Source organism: Bos taurus, chromosome 1 (assembly GCF_002263795.3).
Source record: "Bos taurus isolate L1 Dominette 01449 registration number 42190680 breed Hereford chromosome 1, ARS-UCD2.0, whole genome shotgun sequence".
NCBI lineage: Eukaryota > Metazoa > Chordata > Mammalia > Artiodactyla > Bovidae > Bos > Bos taurus.
The window spans coordinates 68,372,337-68,385,172 of NC_037328.1; the positions used below are offsets into that span (position 1 = coordinate 68,372,337).

General features: G+C 42.7%; 1 protein-coding gene across 1 annotated transcript in view; it reads right to left on the reverse strand.

Moving 5' to 3' along the window:
* Positions 1-12,583, reverse strand: part of ROPN1 (rhophilin associated tail protein 1) — a 35,099-nt gene extending 22,516 nt beyond the window's left edge. The window contains 1 exon segment of the mRNA NM_001075900.1: positions 12,340-12,583. The gene's annotated coding sequence lies outside the window, so the exon portion shown is untranslated.
* Between the last annotated feature and the right edge of the window lie 253 nt (positions 12,584-12,836).

Below are 12,836 nucleotides of genomic sequence, written 5' to 3' on the forward strand. Positions count from 1 at the left end.
CTTAAAGCTCAACATTCAGAAAACAAAGATCATAGTATCTGGTCCCATCACTTCATGGGAAATAGATGGGGAAACAGTGGAAACAGTGTCAGACTTTATTTTTCTGGGCTCCAAAATCACTGCAGATGGTTATTGCAGCCATGAAATTAAAAGATGCTTACTCCTTGGAAGGAAAGTTATGTAGCATATTGAAAAGCAGAGACATTACTTTGCCAACAAAGGTCCATCTAGTCAAGGCTATGGTTTTTCCTGTGGTCATGTATGGATGTGAGAGTTGGACTGTGAAGAAAGCTGAGTGCTGAAGAATTGATGCTTTTGAAGTGTGGTGCTGGAGAAGACTCTTGAGAGTCCCTTGGACTGCAAGGAGATCCAACCAGTCCATCCTAAAGGAGATCAGCCCTGGGTGTTCTTTGTAAGGAATGATGCTAAAGCTGAAACTCCAGTACTTTGGCCACCTCATGCGAAGAGTTGACTCATGACTGGGGGCAGGAGGAGAAGGACAGAGGATGAGATGGCTGGATGGTATCACCGACTCGATGGAAATGAGTTTGAGTGAACTCTGGGAGTTGGTGATGGACAGGGAGGCCTGGTGTGCTGTGATTCATGGGGTTGCAAAGAGTTGGACATGACTGAGCGACTGAACTGAACTGAACAAAACAAAGTACTCAGGATGAGTAGTAACTAAATACTTTAAAAGAAATAAGACTTTCTAGATTATGCAAGAACAACAGTTTCTGTACTAGTGGGAAAGCTGTGATGACAGGAAGGTGCGAGGGCTTTACCTCATATCTCTTCTCCATGTTCTGATCACTTGAGATGCAAGTAAGACATGCTTTGTTTACAGAGGTCTAGTCTATATATTTGCCTGTAGATGTGAATTCCATATTAAAGGATGTTACTAATAAACCCCAGAGAAGGCAATGGCACCCCACTCCAGTACTTTTGCCTGGAAAATTCCATGGATGGAGGAGCCTGTTGGGCTGCTGTCAATGGGGTCGCACAGAGTCGGACACGACTGAGCAACTTCATTTTCCCTTTTCACTTTCATGCATTGGAGAAGGAAATGGCAACCCAGTCCAGTATTCTTGCCTGGAGAATCCCAGGGATAGGGGAGCCTGTTGGGCTGCCGTCTATGGGGTTGCACAGAGTCGGACACGACTGAAGCGACTTAGCAGCAGCAGCAGCAACTAATAAATCCAGGCTACTATGGTTTTGTCTGCTTTCAGCTCTTGTGAAGAAACAGTCTGCTGTTTGCTACTAAGTTACCTATCAAAGGAAAATTTTTTCTTTCTTTTTTTTTTTTTCCTGGAGGCTAGGAACTAAAAGAGGAATTGAAAATGTCAATGATTCTTATTGCAGAATTGTTGGGGAGAGATTTTTTTTTTTTTCCAGAAAATTGGCTTATTTGACATTTTCAAGCACCAGAATAAATTTAATAAAAATCACAATGAATGTTTGAAAATATAAAAGTATACCAACAGTGCTCATAGATTCAAGGGAAACATGATGTTAGAAGTAGTTCAGTGGGGAGTTTAAGTAATATTTCTAACTTTAACCCTAAATAAGACTAGTAGCAAAACATCTGTTAGGTGTCATGTTACTTGTAGATACTTGACATAAAAAAAATTAAGTGAATTAGAAATCAATTCACATTATCCTAAAAATTTCAACCAAAGACAGAAGAAATCAAAGTATTCAAATTTTGGTTAATAGAAAGGAGTTTTCTGTAAGTCGGAGAAAAATCAACCTTTTTAACATTTGCTAAGTAACAACCATCTGTGGGGCAAACTTCCTCACTGATGGTGACTATAAGAATTTGAAGAGAAATACACAATGGAATATTACTCAGTTATTAAAAAGAATGCATTTGAGTCAGTTCTAATGAGGTGAATGAAACTTACTTCACCCTATAATACAGAGTGAAGTAAGTCAGAAAGAAAAATACCAATACAGTATATTAATGCATATATATGGAATTTAGAAAGATGGTAACGATGACCCTATATGCAAGACAGCAAAAGAACAGATATAAAGAACAGACTTTTGGACTCTGTGGGAGAAGGTGAGGGAGTGATGATCTGAGAGAATAGCATTGAAACACATATATTACCATATGTGAAATAGATGACCAGTCCAAGTTTGATGCATGAAGCAGGGCACTCAAAGCTGGTGCACTGGGACAAACCAGAGGGCTGGGATGGGTGGGGGGTGGGAGCGGGGTTTGGGATGGAGGACACATGTACACCTGTGGCTGATTCATGTCAATGTATGGCAAAAACCACGACAATATTGTAAAGTAATTAGCCTCCAATTAAATCAATTAATTAAAAAAAAAAAGAATTTGAAAAGAAGATTAAAAATTTTCTGCATGTAGTTATTTCAACACAAAATTTGGTATAAAGCAAAATCATGATTAGAAAATGAGCTTTATTTCTCTTTAAAAAGTTTTAAAATCTATTTTATTTAAAGTTTTATTGAGAGTAAACATTCAATATCTTCACTCTCACTGTGTAACTTATTCTTGAAATTATATGATAAAACTATATTGGATTTTTCTTAAGCTCCATATAGACCTGCCAAAACCCTACAGTGTACCCCAGTGTGCTTTACGAAGATTTCTGTATGCCATGATATTGAAAAAGGTTGGGAAGCTCTGATGTAAAATCTGGTTTCAAGTACTTTGGTTAAAAAACTTTTGTTTAAAAACCGTTTGTCTCATTGTTTTAAGATTATGTGTTATGGAAGAGATGCTGATGATTATTAAAATCAATTTCTGGTAAAAGCTGAGATTTATATTACATATATGTATGTGTGTGTGTGTGTCACTCAATCATGTCTAATTCTGCAACCCCAGATACTGTAGCCCACCAGCCTCCTCTGTCCATGGCATTCTCCATGCAAAAACACTGGAATGGGTTGCCATTTCCTCCTCCAGCGGATCTTCCTGACCCAGGGATCAAACCCGGGTCTCCTGGATTGCAGGCAGATTCTTTACCAATTTTGCCACTAGGGAAGCCCCATATATTTAGAGAGAGAGAAAGTGAAAGTGTTAGTTGCTCAGTTTACCATCTGAGCCACCAGGTAAGTCAATGTATACATATACATAATTTATATATATAACTTATACAACTTTAAAAGAATGTAATTAGAAAGGGAACTATAAAAATACTGGTTGTTAACGGAACAATTCACTTCCAAGTTAAATTACTCAGCTGAAGTATTGATTAGAAGCCATCAAAAAAGTTTGAGATAAATTAGCAAAACAGATAAACTTCTTTTGATCGCAGAGAAATAGTGTCCTCAGAGTGTCACAAAGGCCGAAAACATCTAGTACTAATGCTCAAAATTCTCCAAGTCAGGCTTCAGCAATACATGAACCATGAACTTCCAGATGTTCAAGCTGATTTTAGAAAAGGCAGAGGAACCAGAGATCAAATTGCCAACATCTGCTGGATCATTGAAAAAGCAAGAGAGTTCCAGAAAAACATCTATTTCTGCTTTATTGACTATGCCAAAGCCTTTGACTGTGTGGATCACAATAAACTGTGGAAAATTCTGAAAGAGATGGGAATACCAGACCACCTGACCTGCCTCTTGAGAAACCTGTATGCAGGTCAGGAAGCAACAGTTAGAATTGGACATGGAACTGATTCCAAATAGGAAAAGGAGTACGTCAAGGCTGTATATTGTCACCTTACTTATTTAACTTATATGCAGAGTACAGCATGAGAAATGCTGGGCTGGAGGAAGCACAAGCTGGAATCAAGATTGCCAGGAGAAATATCAATAACCTCAGATATGCAGATGACACCATCCTTATGGCAGAAAGTGAAGAGGAACTAAAAAGCCTTTTGATGAAGGTGAAAGAGGAGAGTGAAAAAGTTGGCTTAAAGCTCAACATTCAGAAAACGAAGATCATGGCATCTGGTCCCATCACTTCATGGGGAATAGATGGGGAAACAGTGGAAACAGTGTCAGACTTTATTTTTGGGGGCTCCAAAATCACTGCAGATGGTGACTGCAGCCATGAAATTAAAAGATGCTTACTCCTTGGAAGGAAAGTTATGACCAACCTAGACAGCATATTAAAAACCAGAGACATTACTTTGTCAACAAAGGTCCATCTAGTCAAGGCTATGGTTTTTCCAGTGGTCATGTATGGATGTGAGAGTCGGACTGTGAAGAAAGCTGAGCACAGAATTGATGCTTTTGAACTGTGGTGTTGGAGAAGACTCTTGAGAGTCCCTTGGACTGCAAGGAGATCCAACCAGTCCATCCTAAAGGAGATCAGTCCTGGGTGTTCATTGGTAGGACTAATGTTGAAGCTGAAACTCCAATACTTTGGCCACCTGATGCGAAGAGCTGACTCATTTGAAAAGACCCTGATGCTGGGAAAGATTGAGGGCAGGAGGAGAAGGGGACGACAGAGGATGAGATGGTTGGATGGCATCACCGACTTGGTGCACATGGGTTTGGGTGGACTCCAGGAGTTGGTGATGGACAGGGAGGCCTGGCGTGCTGTGGTTCATGGGGTCGCAAAGAGTCAGATATGACTGAGTGACTGAACTGAACTGAAAGAAAGTAAGAGCCAAGGGAAAGAAAGAGCAGCATCTATCATTGGCAGCAACTCCTTTCCTGAGGAAGCAGGATAAGGCAGGGTAACTCTGCATTAGTTTATGAACAGGAGCTGGGATGCCCTTAGGAGAATTGAAGTTGTTTTCTGAAGCTAGAAGAGGGAGGGGATCTTTAAGATTTCTGTAAAGAATTTGCCTATGATGTAGGAGACCCGGCTTCAATCCCTGGGATGGGAAGATCCCCTGGAGGAGGGAATGGCAACCCACTGCAGTATTCTTGCCTGGAAAATTCCATGGACAGAGGAGCCTGGAGGGCTACAGTCCATGGGGTCACAAACAGTTGGACATGACCGAATGACTAACCCTTTCATAAAACACCAAAGCATGAACATATATTTAAAGATGGTCATGTGATTCTAAGATTTAAGTAAACTGAGTGAGTTTGAAAGAACCAGAAAAGTAGGCTCATATCAAGTTAGACTTAATCTCACAGGCAATCACATTTGGACCTAGGCTGATCTTTAAGCCTCACTCCGTTTTTATTTTAATAAAACAATAACATCACAAAACTAATGGTTCAGTTGCAAGATCATTCAGGGCAGCACACTCCATTCTTGCACCACCTCTACTCTCTAGATCCTTCACGCCTGCTTCTGTGTTGATCTTTGCCACGCCCCCAAGAACACACTTCTAGTTCTTATTTAATCTCCAGGTAATGACTCTCCCCTCAAGCCTGAGTCCCACTCAACTGTTTTCCTCACTCCCAGTAGATGAAGCAATTTCCTACTTGAGATCAAGGATGTCAGAAAGAAGTCACACTGCCGTTCGCTGCCAACTCAGCCTATATCTTTGACCTCATAGTCTTTCCTCTGCTGCTTGAGCTCTTAGTTCTTGTCTTGTCCAAGACCTGAGGAACCAGCGTTTGACCCTCTCCATTCTTTAGAAAAGTTTCTTCTTTCCACTTACCTGGCACCTTTTCTTCCATCAGGAAGCATGTCTTCTGCTATCCAGGATGCTGATAAATCCACTTAATAAATTCTTTATTTCAAATATTGCATTTTGATTTCTAGAATATCTGTTATTTTTATACACACAATTTCTGTGTTGAAATTCTCCACTTTCAGCCATTTATACATCTTTTCCTTTATTTTCCTGAACGTATTATTTAGAGTTATTTTACAGTCAACAAGTTCTGATAACTCCAGTGGCTGAATTTCCCTGTGGATATCCTCTTTGATGTCTATTTTTCTTCTTGATTACTAGACACATTTTCATGCTTCTTTGTATTTTTTTTTATTTTATGTCAGACCTTATGTAAAAACGAAAGGGTTTGGGGTGACTTAAATTTCTAATCTGTCATGCCAGAGCTGTTTGACTACCAAGGCTTGCCGGCAGTCCTGAGTCTACATCCAAAGTTGGCAAAGGTACACTGGGAAGAAAATGACTTACCATGAGTTCACTTTGGAAGGGTTTGGCAAATTCAAATTCCTTCTGGAATTTGAATTAATCTAGTACCCATTGCTTCTAAAGCTCTCTGATGTATTTACAATATTTTTTAAAATAATTTTTCTAGATTTTTATATTTGTTGCAGTGGGTGGCTTGAGCTGCTGCAATCTACTATATTCTAACTGGAAGTGGATACTTTTTCTGTGCTGATGACTGCCAAATCCCCAGTTGTAAACTCTCAACCATGCTACAGTCATATCGACCAGCTTCCTACTGTAGAGTTCTTTCCCATAAAAGCATCCAAAATGAACTTCTTTTACTCCCTCAATTGTATTAGTCGGATACATCATGGCCAGTTTTTATTTATCCTTCTCTTTCATTCCCCACTTTAGTCCTGGTGAACTTAAAAAAAAAAATCTGTCTAGAAAATAAAAAGGAACATCTTTTCCAAAAATAGGAGGGGACTTAATCTGACTTATAATATAGTCCAATATGGGGCTTCCCATGTGGCACAGTGGTAATGAATTTGCCTGCCTGCCAATGCAGGAGACATAAGAGATGTAGGTTTGATCCCTGGGTCAGGAAGATTCCCTGGAAGAGGAAATGGCAACCCATTCCATCATTCTTGCCTGGGGTTGCAAAGAGTTGGACACGCCTTAGCACTAATTGATGCACAAAGAGGTGAAGTGGTTGGCACAAGCTCACAGTTTCTGTTGGAGCTGAATCAAAAATTCAGGTCTCCTTCATTGCTTTTCCCACACTACACCACACTGCCTCTCTCAGAATAAGGCCATTTAAACATCATGGATTTTCTCTAGGGCAATCCTAGTTTCAAAAATTATGTTTGACTCTTTCCATAAATCACTGAAATATCATGGATATTCCCATTTGCATCATGAAAGGTACATTTTCAGTGGAACAAAACTTTTACTTGTCAGAGTATGTCCTAATTTTTTGTCCTGAAAATATGATTATTGTCTCATTAGCCATATTCTGCACAGTTGCAAATAATGGAAGGGTTCCCAGCATTAAGAGGGGCTTGAAAGTCAATGTTTTCAACGGGCTTCCCTTTGAAAGCCCTTTGGCTTTCAGATGATGGCTCAGATGGTAAAGAATCCACCTGCAATCCAGGATACCTGAGTTTGATCCCTGGGTAGGGAAGATCCCCTAGAGAAGGGAATGGCTACCCAATCCAATATTCTTGCCTGGAGAACTCCATGGACAGAGGAACCTGGTGAGCTACAGTCCAAGGGGTCGAAAAGAGTCAGACACAACGGAGTGATCAACATTTTCACTTTCTTTAAAGTCAATGAAGTTTCCTTATCTCATTTAATCCTTACAGCAATCTATGAGTAGGTAGGTTCTAATATTATAATCATTTTCCAACGCCAGGAAATTAAGATTTAGTTTTTTCAGATAAAATGCCTTAACCACTCATGTCATCACATCACTCTCTAAAGCTTTTATTGGATCTTCATTTCTTTTCTCATCAAAATGATGCCCTGTCTGACTTTCAAGCCCTCCATGATTTGTCTTATTCTTATTAGCTTGCCTCTCCAACTTTATTTCACAGAAGTCTGGATCTTTTTCTACCCTGGGCCAACCCCTGGATCAAGTCAACCCAGCATTTGGATGCCAGCAGCAATATTGCTAAGGGAAGTCCTATTTGACCTTGTCCCTTTTTTTTGAATAGTGGTTCTTGGCTCTGTTATTAGCAGATTTCTCAAAATTGCTTATATATCATGCTAGTACATTTTGAAAGTTAAAAGCTCCACATGAAGCGAAGTGAAAGTTGCTCAGTCGTGTCCAACTCTTTTCAACCCCGTGGACTATACAGTCTCCATGCCAGGATACTGAAGTGGGTAGCCTTTCCCTTCTCCAGGGGATTTTCCCAAACCAGGGATTGAACCCAGGTCTCCCACATTGCAGGCGGATTCTTTTACCAGCTGAGCCACAATTATCTAACAAGTGAATAGTTACCTCTTTCAATGCGTCTTAACTTAGCCATGTTCATATGTCAAAGAATCTTTCCATGTTCATATCATGGTCCACAAGCCCAGGGATACCATTTATAGACTTGTGTGTTAACTGTGATCCCTAATCACAGCTATGGAGCTTATGAAACTCACAAGAGAAGTCCTTCCTCCTCTAGGAACACACACCCTCCACCCTGATTTAGGGACCTGTCAGACAAACCTGGGGCCTTTCATAAGTGTATGAGAGTCTCCATTTCCTTGAGTGAAGACTGTTTCCCACATCCACATCATTTCCATCCTTTTACCTGTTCTCCCTCTTCTGATTTTCATCATAGCATCCCTATGATCCAGGGACTCAAAGTAAGCAAAGGTTATGAGGGGTGAATGCACCATAGTTTTCAACAAAAGGTCAGGGCTACATTTCTCTCTTTCCACTACCATTCCTGATGATATTTAACACTGTATTCGGCTTTTCCAACACAAAATACAGGGCTGCTGTCCTTCAGAGACCCCACAGGGCAGATCAAACTCTAATGAAGAGGCCTTCTGACCATGAAACAGGAGACCAGGACTCTGGTCCTGGGCCTATCTTTGACTAATTATGTGATCCTGGGCAAACAATTAATCCAATAACAGCTTATGTGTCAGGAGTAGCACTAAATAAATACTGGCATACAGAAATAAATGAGTCACACACCCTGCCCTCAGAGCACTCATAGGCCAAAGGAAGAGACTAATAGGAAAATCAGTGATTAAAATAGGGTACAATAAGTGTCAAGATACAGATATAAAAGAACAAAATCTCCTTGATGAGGCATCTTACTAATCTGAAGGCTAGATAAGGTGGTCAGAAAATACTTCCAAAATAGTGATGATATTTGAACAGAGACTTGGATAAGCCTGGTTTGTTTACTGCTGTCATTCCCAGTCCCAGAACAGTGCCAGGTACAGAATAGGTTCCTGATAAGAGCAAGGAGAGAATTCTCTGTGGCTAGGACTAGACAAAAGTATAGAGGTGTCAAAAAACAGAGAGAGTTCAGGGAAATGTAATTATGGAGGACTAGCCAAGTGGCAAAAGGGGGAATGGTTGGGCCTAAGGCTGAAAATACAGCCCAACACCAGAATATAAGAGGCCTGGTTTGCCATGGCAAGGCTTTCGAACTTTATCTTAAGGGCAGTAGGGAGCTACTAGAAGATTTAAGCGCTGGAGTCACTCAAACAGATTTTGGTGTTCGCATTATGCTCCAGTTATCAATTGATTGCCTCTCTGCTCCAAATTCACCCGCACTGCCTCCTCATCAAAAACTTGTCTTTTAGATCGGTCTCCTTCGCTGCCTGGCATAATGTTAAGCTTTATCAGTAGAGGGCGCTGGAGGGATACTCGAGGAGGAAGGGACTTCTCTCCTGGGTTCCACAAGTTCTTCCCACTAGGCTCCAGGAATGAGCAGTTTCCCCAGTGCAAGGATCCGCAGTGCACAGCTTCTCCAGCATCTGCAGCATACAATCTCTTAAATGCCCAATGGCTGTAGTGCACAGCAGTCAGCAGCGCCCAGTGGCTGGCTGCTTCTCCTGGCACCTCTCTTGGGAGGTTTGCAGCAGAGTCGGAGAAGGCAATGGCACCCCACTCCAGTACTCTTGCCTGGAAAATCCCATGGACGGAGGAGCCTGGTGGGCTACAATCCATGGGGTCGCTAAGAGTCGGACACGACTGAGCGACTTCACTTTCACTTTTCACTTTCATGCATTGGAGAAGGAAATGGCAACCCATTCCAGTGTTCTTGCCTGGAGAATCCCAGGGATGGGGGAGCCTGTTGGGCTGCCGTCTATGGGGTCACACAGAGTCGGCTATGACTGAAGCAAATTAGCAGCAGCAGCAGGGGTCGCAAGGAGTCCGACACGACTGAGCGACTGAACTGAACTGAACTGAACAGCCAGTGTACTGTCACCTTTTCATGGCTTCTTTGGCATCCCAGACAGTGGATTTCTGGCTGCCTGGCACCTCCACTTCTCTGCCATCTAATGAGCTGTGTCCACACCCTCTGTAACACACTCTTAGGAGGTCATCTCTTTCTTAGGTGATCCATCTCAAGGGTAGTGACCGCTTCTTAAATCTGTGATTCCTGTACTCTTTGGATCTTTATGTCCTGCTAACCAATCTTCCATTACCCCAATCGATTATAGTTAAAAATTTGTTACATTGAACTTTGTTAAATTGTTGTATGATTTCTTTCTCTTTGCTGGACTCTGAAACACACATTGACTGAAAGCTGCTGAGATGCACTGAAGAGAGTGGAGTGAAGTCTTACGCAAGGAGCCTGGTTAGGAGACCATGGCAGCACTTTGGGAAAAACTCTGGAGAGCATCCTTGCCTTGAAAAACAATTGCAACTGGGAGGGACATGAGAGACAGGAGATACAGGACTTGGTAACCACTGGGAGAGATGGATGAGAAGAGAGAAAAGTTTAGGGTGACTCCCTTCAAGCATTGATGACTGGGTAGATGGTGACACCACAGTAGAAATAGTGAACATTGAAGGAAGGACAGGTCAAAGTCCTCTCCCACATCCCCATCAGACTCTCAGGACGTCCATGCACTTTTGAGTCACAGAGACTTAGGATCATAGCTCCTTAGGGTGGAAAGGAGTCTGAAGACCAATGTTTTCTTTTGGGCACTGTGGATTATTTATTCATATCTGATAAAAAATAATGGGGAAAGATCCATTCTATCTTAACATTCCATTATTCCAGTGCTTTGTGAAGTTCTTTTCCATTCTTAAAGCTCTCATTATGCAAGGCCTTCCTAAATTATCCATCCATCCCAGCCCTGCCTCCTCAAATCTTAAAATTCAACAGATTTCCTCTTATACCTCCCAATGTGAAATGGCAGGCCAACACATACATGCTAAAGAACATAGGTCTTACTGAATATGAAATATACATTTGTTTTTGCAATTTCCCATTTGGTTTTATTGGCGTGGGCTAAACAGGGCCTCAAAAATTTAAACAAAAGCCCGCAATTACCTGAATGAAAGGCTTCAGACACCAGAATCTCAGGAGGAGGGTCTATGAACAACTCTTAGAACCAAGGACCAGGAACTGTATGTATTTGTTTGGGTTTGGAATAGATGATGGGTTTTGGACACATGGTTACCCTTGCCTGGACACACTTCTCATCATTTCATAGGTTCTTCAGGTCTGAGTTCGGTTTTTCCTGACCTCTCTCTGTTACCTTATACCTTCTCAGAGCACCCCTTACTCACTTCTCCTTGGCAACACTTGACTAATTTTACATTATTTGTGTGATTTTTTTTTTTTTTATGAACAACTGCTATTCCCAATAGACTGTAAACTGGAGGGCAGGCACTTTCTGTTCACAATAGAATCCCTGCTGCCAAACCTGGTGCCTGGAATACAGACATTACTCAATATATATGAGGAAAATGAATGAATGATAGCATGAATGAATGATAGCAGTTTATATAAAGTATTAGTCATGTCCTTTGGTCCTCATGGCAACTCCTTCATTTTTGTTGTTCAGTTGCTAAGTCATATCTGACTCTTTGTGACCCCATAGACCACAGCACTCCAGGCTTGCCTCTCCTCCATTATCTCCCAGGGTTTGTTCAAATCCATGTCCATTGAGTTGGCGATGCCATCCAACCATCTCATCCTCTGTTGCTCTCTTCTTCTTCTGCCCTTAATCTTTCCAGCCTCAGGGTCTTTTCCAGTAAACTCTTTGCATCAGGTGGCCAAAGAATTGGAGCTTCAGCTTCAGCAACCCTTCCAATGAATATTCAGGGTTGACTTCCTTTAGGATGGACTGGTTTGATCACCTTGCAGTCCAAGGGACTCTCAAGAGTCTTCTCCAGCACCACAATTCGAAGGCATCAATTCTTTGGCCTCCAGCCTTCTTTATGGTCCAACTCTCACATCTGTACATAACTACTGGAACAACCACAGCTTTGACTATACAGACCTGTTTTGGACACAGTTTTACTCCCTCCATAGGTATTGTTATATCCATGTTAGAGAAGAAAAAGCCGGGGTTTGGATAGTCAATGGGAGGATCTGATTCCAGATTTTGTGTTTCCAAATCACTGCCCCCGTGTAAGAAATCATAAAATGGTAGTCTGGGTACAAAATATACATATAGTTTGGGTGGAGAGCAATAATCACCCATGGTTACCTTCTCCTAAAGATCGCAGTCCCCTCTTTTGGCTCTGTGAACAGGAAGGGTTCAGAATCCAGGTGGGCCCATCGGGCAGGACTCTTCCCTCAGACCTGAGCCACCGTTGGGGTGTTCAGGGTGCTCCCCTCCCTCCACTTCCCCTGGGGGTGGCTACCTGAGGCTTGCTCCCAAGTGGGCTATCCGGCACCGGGCGACACCTGGCGCCTGGCTTCAGGCGGGAGGTGTGAGAGAGATCCACCGCCTTGCACCTTCGGCGTGCCGGCGGGCGGAAAGCAGCCGAATGTGAGCGGGGTAGGGCGGCACCTGCCTCAGCCAGGAGCACAGGAGAGGAGCGGTGGGGCCTGGCTTTGTTAGCGCTTCGCCTTCGCCTGGCTACGCCGACGCCCGCTGCGCTGCCTGGCAACCGCGGGGCGGGGTGCTGGCACCACCTCACAGAGCCTCCCCTGCCCCCGCCCGCTCCCGCGTGGCCCCCGCCCCGCCCCCTCTGCCGCTGCCCCTGAGGAGTCTGGGTTCCTCAGGTTTCGCCGGGGCCAGGCTGGGGGACCTAGATCTGCTTAGGAACAGACGGCCTAGCGGTTTAAGGATGAGGCTGGGGACTTTGAGAAACCGTGGGGAATGTGTAGCACTTTACAGGCTTTTTTATGTTAGCGG